This window comes from Acinonyx jubatus, chromosome D4 (assembly GCF_027475565.1).
Source record: "Acinonyx jubatus isolate Ajub_Pintada_27869175 chromosome D4, VMU_Ajub_asm_v1.0, whole genome shotgun sequence".
Lineage (NCBI taxonomy): Eukaryota > Metazoa > Chordata > Mammalia > Carnivora > Felidae > Acinonyx > Acinonyx jubatus.
The window spans coordinates 12171947-12184366 of NC_069391.1; the positions used below are offsets into that span (position 1 = coordinate 12171947).

Here is a 12420-nt window from a genome sequence, read left to right on the forward strand (position 1 = left end):
TCTCCCTCTCTCTCTGCCTCTCCCCTGCTAGCACATACATGCACGCTCTTTCTCTCTCTCTCAAAATAAAAAACATTAAAAAAACCCACAACATTATGCCAATGAGACCAATAAGCATATAGTTGGTGGGTTAACTATCCAAACAAATATATAACTTAACACCAATGACATAAGTTAATCAACAGTATGCTGAGTTATAAAACTGCAACAGTGAAAAGTGTGCCGCAACATAGCAGTTTAGTTTTAATTACGAATTTAATTTGTATTTAAGTTCCATGTGAATTTTAAATGTTACCAGTAAATACAAATCAATCATGGATTCAAATCTTATTAATGCAATCTAAGGTCTATAAAAGAAAATCATAAAGAACTCTTTCCCATATTCATTTTCAGTTTTTTAAAGGAAACTCCACCTAAAAGCCTTCAGTATATGTTAAAATAGTACCCTATACCCACTTGAATTAAAGCCAACAGGTCCTTCATTTAAAAAGTTAAATGTGTACTTCCTTGGTATCTAAGTTTTTCAACTTTTCAAACATCAGTTTGTGACAAACAGTGCAATTCATCCTCCATTGTTTTCCTCTTTTTAAATAAAGCAGCTGGAAACAAACTCATACTCCACTATTCCGGTCACATGTAAGTGAACACAGGTGTTTATTTGAATGAAAATATCAAATGAATGGTGAAATCCTGTCCCTGACAGTTTTTTTTTCCAATAAAAACGACAAAAGCCACAAGATCGCAAATTCAAGTTGGAACATGATTTCAAACTAACGGAGCACTAGTAGCATGACACTTTGAACAGTCTCTTAAGACTCTTGCTTCTATGATAAAGGAATCCCCCAGTAACCCTCAGTACGGAGATGCCGTAAAAACAGGTGCAAACGATAACAGTCGGAATGCCAAAAGAGTAGGGACCAAAGTACTACGAGGCAATGGACAGCGAACACTTGGAAGTCTAGGGTTCTCCTCTGGTTCACCCTCTAAAACCCTAAAGGTTGCTAAGAATCAAAGACACAGCAATGAGGTATTGAGAACAGATACTTAAAGTACATGGGGAGAGTGAGACACTTTAACTGCAAGTGGGTAAAACGAGACCAGTACGAGTTGGCAGGCCAACGCTAAAAGAAAGCAAGTCTTTCAGATTCGGCGCAGCCCAGGAAGCTAGCCTGAGGCCCAAGCCAGCCGAAGTCACAAATACAGGCCCAGCTGGTAATGAGGAGAAACTGAGGCGTAGGGAGTAGTCAGATTCCCAAACAGGACCTGGCCCAAAACATTCAAGTCAAGAGACAATCCAGCTTTGCCCGGGGGCCAGAAGAACCGCCGCAAGCGCAGGACTCGGCAGACAAGACACCCACCCAGACAGGGGGAACCGGTTTGGGCAGGGGCTGCGGGAGCGTTCTCGCCTGCGCATGCGCCCTCTCCCCTCCGCCACAGCTCCCCCTCCCCCCAATCACGGCACCCTCAGAACCCGGCTCGTCGAGGGAGGTGAGCGCAATCTGCCCAGCCCAGCCCCGCGGGATGAGAACACAGCTTGGCTCTCCGCAGGGGCTGTCAGAGAATCCCCCAGGGCTTGGTGGATAGGAGGGTGCGAGGACGAGGAGGGGAAACGCGGCCCTACCCGACCCGCTGTCTCCTCCTCCGCCGCCCGCCGTTCGCCGTCCCGGAGGCTCCGCCGCCTGGGCCTCCCTAGCCGCCCTGCCCCCTCCCTCCCCACCCCCTACTCACGTGAGAACAGCTTCTTCCGCCCTCCGCCCCGCCTCTTGCCCCGTTTCATAGGCCCGCGGTTAAACAGAGTAGCCCCATTGGCCCAACAACAGGCGGCGAGGGCGTACTTCCTTTCCTCGAAGCCCCACCTGGGCTTTTACTCTGTTATGGGAGTCTGCGCCTGCGCTGTCAGTAATATTGAAGCTGAACTTACAGCTGTGATGTATCTGGGCTTGGACTGGCAGTGGCTATGTGACTATGTGAACTACCTCAAGGACTGGAAACAGCATGGCAGGGGAATCAGGCTAGGTAGCACCTGTTGCAGTGCTTTTGCCTTTTAGGCAAAAGGGGGTACACCCGCAAAGAGCAAGGAATCCCCTGCTCACCTTTCACGTTCATGTACTATTTCAAAAGCAGTCCTTGACAGTGTTATTTGACTGACCTCACCTGGCCTTTATTGAAGGCGCGCAATGTGCGAGATATTGATAGGTCTTTTTATGGTTATCTCATTTGACTTTACCACAAACCCACGAGAATGTTACGATTTTTCTCATTTTATAAAGGAGTCCGGCCTGAGTAATACTTCAGTCTAAAAGGCAAAATTTTTGACTCAAGTCCAAGGGCTACTGGCTACAACACTGCTGCCTTGAGGTACTTGAGACACAGGGAAGAGGTCAACAATAAACAAGATTGTTTTAGAGTATTAGACTCAAAGATGGGGCTAGGATTTTATTTTAAAATTACTCAAAAGTGGGAAGCCTGGCTGGTGCAGTCCATAGACTATGCGACCCTTAATCTCAGGGTTATGAGTTCAAACCCCACGTTGGGTGTAGAAGATACTTAAAAATAAAATCTTAAAAAATAAAAATTCAGGGGCGCCTGGGTGGCGCAGTCGGTTAAGCGTCCGACCTCAGCCAGGTCACGATCTCACGGTCCGTGAGTTCGAGCCCCGCGTCAGGCTCTGGGCTGATGGCTCGGAGCCTGGAGCCTGTTTCCGATTCTGTGTCTCCCTCTCTCTCTGCCCCTCCCCTGTTCATGCTGTCTCTCTCTGTCCCAAAAATAAATAAAAAACGTTGAAAAAAAATTAAAAAATAAATAAAAATTCAAAAGTGATATATAAAGCAAAAGGAACAGAATGAGATTTAAAGCTTCTGTCCTGAATGAATTTACAATGTAGTTGGTAACAAAAAACAGTGGCTCCTAAAGGTGTTACTTAAGTCATGATAGTTTACAAACTAATTCTACAGCCTATCCTTCACTCTTCCCCTTACTTTATTCAAATAGCCTATGCTCTTTTCCTGGTGAATGAGTCATATAATGTTTTCCTGTGGATAATGTACCCAAATCAACCAGAGAAAAAGCAAAAACGTGCTCTGTCGTAGTCCTTCCTCTTTGTGACTTGTCTATTACAATAGACTTGGCTGCAGTCCCACGGGAAAATAGCTTTGTTCCTTTTCTCCTTATACAGTTATATAATAACACACACCCATTTTAAAGTAGTATCAAGGGGCGCCTGGGTGGCGCAGTCGGTTAAGCGTCTGACTTCAGCCAGGTCACGATCTCGCGGTCCATGAGTTCGAGCCCCACGTCAGGCTCTGGGCTGATGGCTTAGAGCCTGGAGCCTGTTTCCGATTCTGTGTCTCCCTCTCTCTCTGCCCCTCCCCCGTTCATGCTCTGTCTCTCTCTGTCCCAAAAATAAATAAACGTTGAAAAAAAAATTTTTTTTTAAAGTAGTATCAAATAATAGATGTAGTGTTTGGAAATCCCCTGAAATCCTGACACACTTTTAATATTTGGTGGCAATACCTTCATGTACTCTTATTCATATGTATACCCCAAATATATACGTGAATCTTAACAAAATTTTTAATTAAAATTTTATTGTAGGTTCAGTACAGTGTGCCTTGGAATAAAATAGAAAATAGAGACAAACTACAATAAAAAATAAAACATAACATTCCCACCAATGTTAATACTGTAATGCATATCCTTTGATGCCAACATATTGTTTTTGAAAAAATGAGATCACAGTTTAGCAATCTGCTTTATTCAATTAACAATATCCATCTTACCATTTCAGTAAATTTTCCTCTCATCTAATTCCTAGATCACATTTGATTTTTTATCAACTTAAAGATATTTTTACAGTTGGCTTTCCCAAATCAGTAATATCATTTCCATAAGTTTTCCTCTCATCTATTATCTACGATAATCAAATATTCTGTTGACTGAAATATATTTTTTATTTTTTTAGTTTAAAAAAAAATTTTAACGTTTATTTATTTTTGAAAGACAGAGAGACACAGAGCGTGAATGGTGGAGAGGCACAGAGAGAGGGAGACACAGAATCCAAAGCAATCTCCAGGCTCTGAGCTGACAGCACAGAGCCTGACATGGGGCTCGAACCCACAAACTGTGAGATCATAACCTGAGCCAAAGCCAGATGCTTAACCAACTGAGCCACCCAGGTGACCCTGAAATATATTTTTTAAAGCTAGTTTTCCCAAATCAGTATCCAATCCAGGGCCACATACTGCATCTGGTTGTTCTATCCCTCAAGTATTTTTTACTCAAGCACTTGAGAAAAATATTAAGATACTGGCTTACTCAAGAATCAGGCCACTTTAAGTGCAAAATTTCCCACCCTCTAGATCTGAATGGTTGTTTCCACAAGAGATCATTGCGTTTGTTCCTCTAGACCTGTTATTTCCTGGCAACTGGAAATTATACTTCAAGGCTCAAATGGATTAATGTGGTTCGTTGGAGCCAGAATGGGAAAGTCTGTGAATGCAAAAACTGAAAAAAGGAAATTCAATCTATACACACGTGTGGCCTCAGAGGTTTTCAAGGACAGTGCCAAATATCAGATTTGGATTTTCTGAAAGATCATTCTGGTAGGAGTCGAAAAGGCAAAATAGGGTAAATGGGACAGTTTGGAGGCTGCCTAAGATCAGAAAGGCTTGAGGAGCACCTGGGTGGCTCAGTCAGTTAAGCATCTGACTCTTGGACTCTTGGTTTTGGCTCAGGTCACGATCTCATGGTTTGTGAGATCCAACCCTACCTCCGGCTCTGCACTGACAGCAAGGAGCATGCTTCAGATTCTCTCTCTCCCTCTCTCTGCTCCTCTCCCGCTCACGCATGTGCTCTCAAAATGAATAAACATTTAAAAAAAATAAAGGCTTGAATGATGAAGAAAGGGGATGGGATTGGTGTGGGGTGTGGGAAGAGGGCTAAAGTGTTTTAAACAGAAGTAGCTTCGGGGCGCTTGGGTGGTTCAGTCGGTTAAGCGTCTGACTTCAGCTCAGGTCATGATCTCGTGGTCCGTGAGTTCGAGCCCCGCGTCAGGCTCTGGGCTGATGGCTCAGAGCTTGGAGCCTGCTTCCAATTCTGTGTCTCCCTCTCTCTCTGCCCCTCCCCTGTTCATGCTCTGTCTCTGTCTCAAAAATAAATAAACGTTAAAAAAAAATTTTTTTTTAAAAACAAAACAAAAAAACAGAAGTAGCTTCATGTTTGCTGATTCTTCTGCCTGGTCAAACCTGATTTTGAAACCTTCTAATGAATTTTTCATTTCTACTATTGTACTTTTTTAACTTCAGAATTTCGTTTTGGTTCCTTTTATAATTTCTGTATCTTTAATGCTATTCCCATTTTTCATAGTTTTTCTGACTTCATTCATGTTTTCTTTTAACTCAGTGAGCAACTTCAAGACTATTTAAAGTCTTTGTCTAGTAAGACATAGGTCCGATCTTTCTCAGGGATGGTTTCTGTTCATTTATTTTGTTTCTCTGAATGGACCATACTTCCCTATTTGTATGACTTTTTTTTTTTTTTGCTGAAAAATGGACATTTGAATCTTATAATGTGGTAACTGTGGAAATCAGATTCTTCCCCTTTCCCAGGGATTGCTGTTTTTGTTTGTGTTTTATTGTTGAAGGATGTCTCTGTGCCAGGGATCAGGATCAGCCTAAGGTGAAAGATTAAGGTCTTCTCAGTTCTTTTCTGAATCTGCATCTTTTCCTGGTTATACATGGTGGCTTTCTAATTTTCCCCATGTAAGTGATTGCTTTTGAATGTCCTAATCTTTAAATGTCTGGCTCCGAAGTGCAGTTGAAGGGAAAAAAATCAAACAAAAAAACAAAACAGGAGCTGTTCCTTCAAATCCCATACAGCTAGCTTCAGCCAATGAGGGTTGAAACATTGGCAGCTATTCTGTGCCTGAATCTCAGAACTCAAAAGGAGTGATCAGCAATCAAAACACAGAACTCCGGTATTTGGCGAACAAGATTCTTATTTCCCACCACGGCTCCAGCAAGCCACACCAGGAATGTGAACATGGCTGCCTGCCACAGGGTTGAAGGGTAGGAAACAGGGAGGTGCTATTACACTAAAGTCTGACATTGACTGAAATTAACCTCAATTTACCAACCAAACTTTCCCTTGGAAGATGCAAGAATTCAAGTGGACTCCAGAGTTCCAAAATAGTTATTTCGGACAGTTTCTGCCAGTGCAATTGTTGTCTAGGTAGAGAAATGGATTTCCTGTGCTTCCTACTCCATCTGAGGAACAAAAAGAAAAGATAAAAAAAAACAAAAACAGAAATGTGAACAGTGAATAGAGCCTAAGGGATCTGTGGGACACTATCAAGAGAAACAACATACCGCTGTGGGAGTCCCAGGAGAAGAGAGAAAGGGTAGAAAGAATAATCAAACTGTAGAAAGTCCAAGAAAAGAGAGACTCTTGAAAGCAGCAAGAGAGAAGTGGTTCATTACATACAAGGGATCCTCAATAAGATTATCAACCAATTTCTCATCTTTAACCTTGGAGGCCAGAAAGCAGTTGGGTTAATGATATTCAACATGCTGAAAGAAAACAACTGTTGATAAAGAATTCTCTATCTGACAAAACTGTCCTTCAAAAATGAAAAAGTGGGGTGCTTGGGTGGCTCATCAGTTCAGCGTTCAACTCTTGGTTTCAGCTCGGGTGGTGATCTCACAGTTTTGTGAATTCGAGCCCTGCGTCTGGCTCTGTGCTGGTGGCATGGATCTTGCTTGGGATGCTTGCGCGCGCTCGCTCTCTCTCTCTCTCTCTCTGCCCTTCCCCCACTCATGCGGTCTCTGTCTCTCTCAAAAATAAACTTAAAAAAAAAAAAAAAGAAAAAGAAATTAAAATAATCTCTGATTTTAAAAAAGCTAAGGGAGTTTACCAGTAAACCTGCCCGTCAAGAAGCATTAACAGCAATCCTTTAGGTTGAAATGAGGTAATACTTCAGGCTGAAATGAAAGGATGATCAAGAGTAATTTGAAGCTATATGAAAAAATAAAGATCTCTAGTAAAGATAAGTGCATGGGGGATTATAAAACTAAGTATTGTTGTAATTACAATTTGTAACTCCACCTTTTCATTTTCTATAGGATTTAAAAAACAATGTATTAAAATATTAATCTATGTTATTGGGCACACAGTATATAAAGATATAATCTGTAACATCAATAATAGAAAGAGAAGGCAGAGTTATATTGGAGAGGTTTTGTGTGCTATTGAAGTTGGTATCAATTCAATTAGATTGTTATAACTGCTGTTAAATGTAATTCCCACGACAACCACAAAGAAAACATCTATAGCATATACATAAAAGGAAAGAGATGAATTAAAACTTTTAACTGCAAAAACTCAAATAAATACAGGAAAAAGGCAGTAATAAAAGAAGGGCACAAAGGCCTATAGAAAACAAATAGCCAAATGGCAGAAATAAATCTGTCCTTAGCAGTAATTACTGTAAATGTAAATGATGTAGGGTGCCTGGGTGGTGGCTCAGTTGGTTAAGCATCTGACTCTTGCTTTCAACTCAGGTCATAATCTCATAGTTAGTGAGACAGAGCCTTGTGTTGGGCTCCGTGCTGTAAGTTCAGAGCCTGCTTGGGATTCTCCCTTTCCCTCTCTCATGCTCTCTCTTCTCTTTCAAAATGAATAAATAAGTAAACTTAAAAAAATGTAAATGGTATAAACTCCTCAAAGAGTTGAACAGAATGGATTTTAAAAACAGATACAACCACCTGTAGCCTAGAAAAGACTCACTTTAGTTCCAAAGATATAAACAGGTTAAAAGTGAAAGAATTATTAAAAAGATATTCCAGGGGTGCCTGGCTGGCTTAGTCAGTAGAACATGTGACTTTTGATCATGAGTTTGAGTCCCACATTGGGCCTAGAGCTTACTTTAAAAAAAAAAAAAATTTCCATGCAAATAGTAACCAAAAGAGAGCTGGGGTGGTTATACTAACATCATACAAACCAGACTGTAAATCCAAAAAAAGGTTACAAGAGACAAAGAAGGATTTTATTTATTTATTTATTTGTTTATTTATTTAATCATTTAGAATGCATGTGCCTGAGCTCAAGTGGGGGAGGGGCACAGAGAGGAGATAGGATCCCAAGTGGGCTGTGTACTGACAGCAGCAAACAAGCGATGTAAGTCTTGAACTCAAGAACCACGAGATCATGACCTGAGCCAAAGGGAACACTCAACCAACGAAGCCACTCAGGTGCCCCAGAGCATTATTTATTAATATAAGTTTCAATAAAGCAAGATTATCTAAAAATTATAAACATTAACATACCTAGTAAGAGATCCTCAAAATATATGCAGCAAAAATGACCAGAATTAAAAGGGAGAATAAACAATTCTACAATAATAGTTGGAAACTTTGGGGCGCCTCGGTGGCTCAGTCAATTAAGCATCCGACTTCAGCTCAGGTCACGATCTCGCAGTTTGTGGGCTGGAGCCCCGCATCAGGCTCTGGAGCCTGCTTCAGAATCTGTGTCTCCGTCTCTCGCTGCCCCTGCCCTGCTCATGCTCTCTCTCTCTCTTTCTCTCTCTCTCTTTCTCTCTCTCAAAAATAAATAAACATAAAAAAAAAAATTAGGGGCACCTGGGTGGCTCAGTCGGTTAAGCGTCCAACTTCAGCTCAGGTCATGATCTCACAGCTGGTGGGTTCCAGCCCAGCATTGGGCTCTGTGCTGACAGCTCAGAGCCTGGAGCCTGCTTCAGATTCTGTGTCTCCTCTCTCTCTCTTCCCCTCCCCCCACCACCACGCTCTGTCTCTTCCTCTCTCTCTCTCTCTCTCTCTCAAAAATAATAAACATTAAAGAAAAAATTTTTTAATTAAAAAAAATAGTTGGAAACTTCAATACCCTACTCAATAATGAATAGGACAACCAGATAGAAGATAAGTTAGGAAACAGAGCACCTGAACATCATGATAAACCAACTAAACCTAACAGATATATATAGAACACTCCACCCAACAACAGCAGAATACACATTCTTTTAATGTAGCATGGGACATTCTCCTGGACAGGCCATATAATTAGGCCACAAAACAAATCTCAATAGATTTTAACAGATAGGTACTACACAAAGTATCTTCTCCAACCATTATGGGATAAAGTTAGAAATCAATAACAGAAGGAAAACTGGAAAATTCACAAATGTGTAAATTAAACAACACGCTCTTAAACAACCAATGGATCAAAGAAGAAATCAAAAGGGAAATTAGAATATACGTTAGAAATGAATGAAAATGATGACAACATTTCAAAACAGGATGCAATGAAAGCAGTAATCAGAGAGAAATTTATAGTTGAAAACGGTTACATTAAAAAAGATCTCAAAATAATACCCTAAGTTTATACTTTACAAAATGAGAAAAACTAGAAACTATTTTTTTAACGTTTATTTATACATTTTGAGAGAAAGGGCAAGAGAGTGTGCGTGTGAACAGAAGGGCAGACAGAAAGGGAGAAAGAGAATCCCAAGCAGGCTCCACTCTCAGTGTGAAACCCAACACCGGGGTCAATCTCATGACCCCAAGATCACGACCTGAGCCGATACCAAGAGTTGGTTGCTCAACCGACTGAGCCACCCAGGCACTCCAAGAAAAACTAGAAACTAAACCCAAAACTAGCGAAAGGAAGGAAATAAAACAGATCAGAGTGGAGATAGAGACTAGAAAAAGAAAAATCAATGAAACCAAAAGTTGTTTCTTTGAAAAGAAAAAAATCAACAAATCTTTAGCTAGACTGACAAAAAAGAACATGCAAATAACTAAAATCAGAAATGAAAGTGAGGATATTACTTATGACATTTCAGAAATAAAAAGGATTATAAAAGAATGCTATGAACAATTGTATGCCAACAAACCTAGAAAACAGGCAAATTCCTTGAAACACATAAATTATCTAAACTCATTCAAGAAGAAATAGAAAACTCAACACAATTATAACAGATTGAATGAGCAATCAAAAACCTCAGAACAAAGAATAGTCCTGTACCATATGACTTCACCAGTGAAATGTACCAAACATTTAATGAGTAACACCAATCCTCCTCAAATTCTTACCAAAAAAATTAAAGCAGAAATATTTCCTAACTCATTCTATGAGACCTTCATTAACCTGATACCAAAGCCAGATAAATGCATCATAAGTAAGTTAGAGACTGATATCTCCCATGAATATAGATGATAAAATCCTCAATAACATATAAGACAATCAAATCCAACAACATATTAAAAGGATTACTCACCATGTCCAAGTGGGATTTATTCCAGGAATGCAGAGTGGTTTGACAAAATCAATCAATGTAATATATCACATTAATAAAACAAAGGGAAAAAAACACATGATCATCTTAGTGGATGAAGAAAAGACATTTGACAGAATACAATGCTTTTCATAGTAAGATCTCTCAGAAAAGTAGAGAAAATTTCTCTACATGATAAAGGTATTTGTGGAAAAAACCCACATTTAACTTCATACTCAATAATTTAACTACCCCTGTAAGATCAGAAGCAAGTCAAAGATGCCTCCTTTTGCTGCAGCTATTCAACATTGTACAAATTCCAGCCAGAACTATTATAACTATTCTCTTTCTTTCTCAAGAAAGAGAAATAAAAGGCAAATGGAGAGAAAGAGGTAAAACTATCTCTGCTGAAAGACAACATGATTATAGAGAGAGGAAATCTAGAAGAACCCACAAGAAAGCTACCAAAGCAAAAACAAATTCAGCAATCGTGCTGGGTATAACAATAACACACAAAAACAGTTGTTTCAGGGTGTCTGGGTGGCTCAGTCGGTTAAGTGTCCTACTCTTGTTTTCCAGTCAGGTCATGATCTCACAGTTTGTGACATGGAGCCCGATGCTGGGCTCTGTACTGATAGCTCAGAGCCTGCTTGGGAATCTCTCTCTGCCTGCCTCTCTCTCTCTCTCAAAATAAATAAATAAACTAAAAAAAAAAAAAATCAGTTATTACTACCTACCAGCTATGAACAATATGAAAACGAAGTTAAGAAGGCAATTCCATTTACAATATTATCAAGAAGAATTAAGTACCCTTTAAACTTGAAAACATTGCTGTGAAATTAATGAATACCTAGGTACCTTGAAAGACATTCTGTATTCATAGGTATGAAGATGTTAAAATGGCAATGTCACCCAAAGTGATCTACAGATCCAATACAATCAAAATTACATCCTTTTTCTCAGAAATGTAAAAGGTCATCCTTAAATTTACATGGAGTTTCAATGGGTCAAAACAATCATGAAAAAGCATAAAGTTTGGGGACTCACACTTTCTTGCTTCAAAAGTGGCAGGACAGAGAGCCAGAAATAAACCCTCACATACATAGTCAAAGGCGTCAAGACCATTGAAATGGTAAAGGAAAGTCTTTTCAAGAACTGGTGCTGGAAAAATGTTATCCACATACAAAAGAATGAAGTTGGGTACAGCTGTGGTGACTGATACATAACATTGTGAATGTACTGAATGCCACCAAACTTTACACTTACAAAATTATAAACTGCTTAAAATTATAAATACTATGTTTTAGGACAACTGGCTGGCTCAGTCAGTTAAGCGTCTGACTCCAGATTTTGGCTCAGGTCACGAACTCACCGTTTGTGAGTTCAAGCTCCACATCGGGCCTGCTTGGGAATCTCTCTGTCTCTCTCTCTCCCCCTCCCTCCCAAAAATAAATAAGTAAACATTTAAAAATAAATAAGTATATGTTTTATCACAATAATCTCCCCCACCCTCCTCGTACCAAAAAAAAAAAAAAAAAAAGAGCCCAGTGAGCAAATGGATTGGAAAGGAAAAAGAACAGAACTCTAGAACGATACTAAAGTTTTCTGGTCTGCAAGGCTGCGTGGATGATGCCGTTTACCAACATAAGGATTACAGGCACTAAGAAGCAGGTCAGCATACGAACTTGAGATAATTAAAAGACACATTAAGATTGGGACAACCACTTGGAAATGTCTTCTGGGCAAGTTGGCCCTGGGGCTTAAGAGATCAGTCTAGACCTCGATGTAGGCAACGGAAGGCTAGAGAATGAAAGAAACCTCTGGGAATCACCAACATCCAAAAGCAAGGGGAGTACACCACCTTTTACTTTCACGGCCCCAGCGCGGCGAGTCCACATCCCTAGTCGGGAGGGCCTTACCAAGGCTTAAGTGCGGAGACGCCCTTCAAGCCTCTGCGGGCAGCAGGTGGAGGAGCCGCTGCAAAGCGGCGAAGCACCCAGGGGTTGAGACCCGGACGCGAAACCGCAGCCAGCCACCGTGTCGTGGGTGAGACCCTCGTAGCAGAACTCTTCCGGTCCTCCGCACCCGGTCCTCCGCACCCGGTCCTCCGCGCGCTAAGTCCCTCTCCCGGGCCA

General features: G+C 40.7%; 1 protein-coding gene across 5 annotated transcripts in view; it reads right to left on the minus strand.

Moving 5' to 3' along the window:
• RABGAP1 (RAB GTPase activating protein 1) overlaps positions 1-12419 on the minus strand; it is a 178280-nt gene extending 165861 nt beyond the window's left edge. For 2 of the 5 annotated variants that reach the window (XR_003412844.2, XM_027035046.2), the window contains exon 1: positions 1622-1731. The gene's annotated coding sequence lies outside the window, so the exon portion shown is untranslated. Of the gene's footprint in view, positions 1-1621; positions 1732-12204 lie in introns of those variants that run through there. The other 3 variants (XM_053204654.1, XM_027035047.2, XM_053204655.1) reach the window with 3 other exon arrangements.
• Position 12420: the final 1 nt, after the last annotated feature.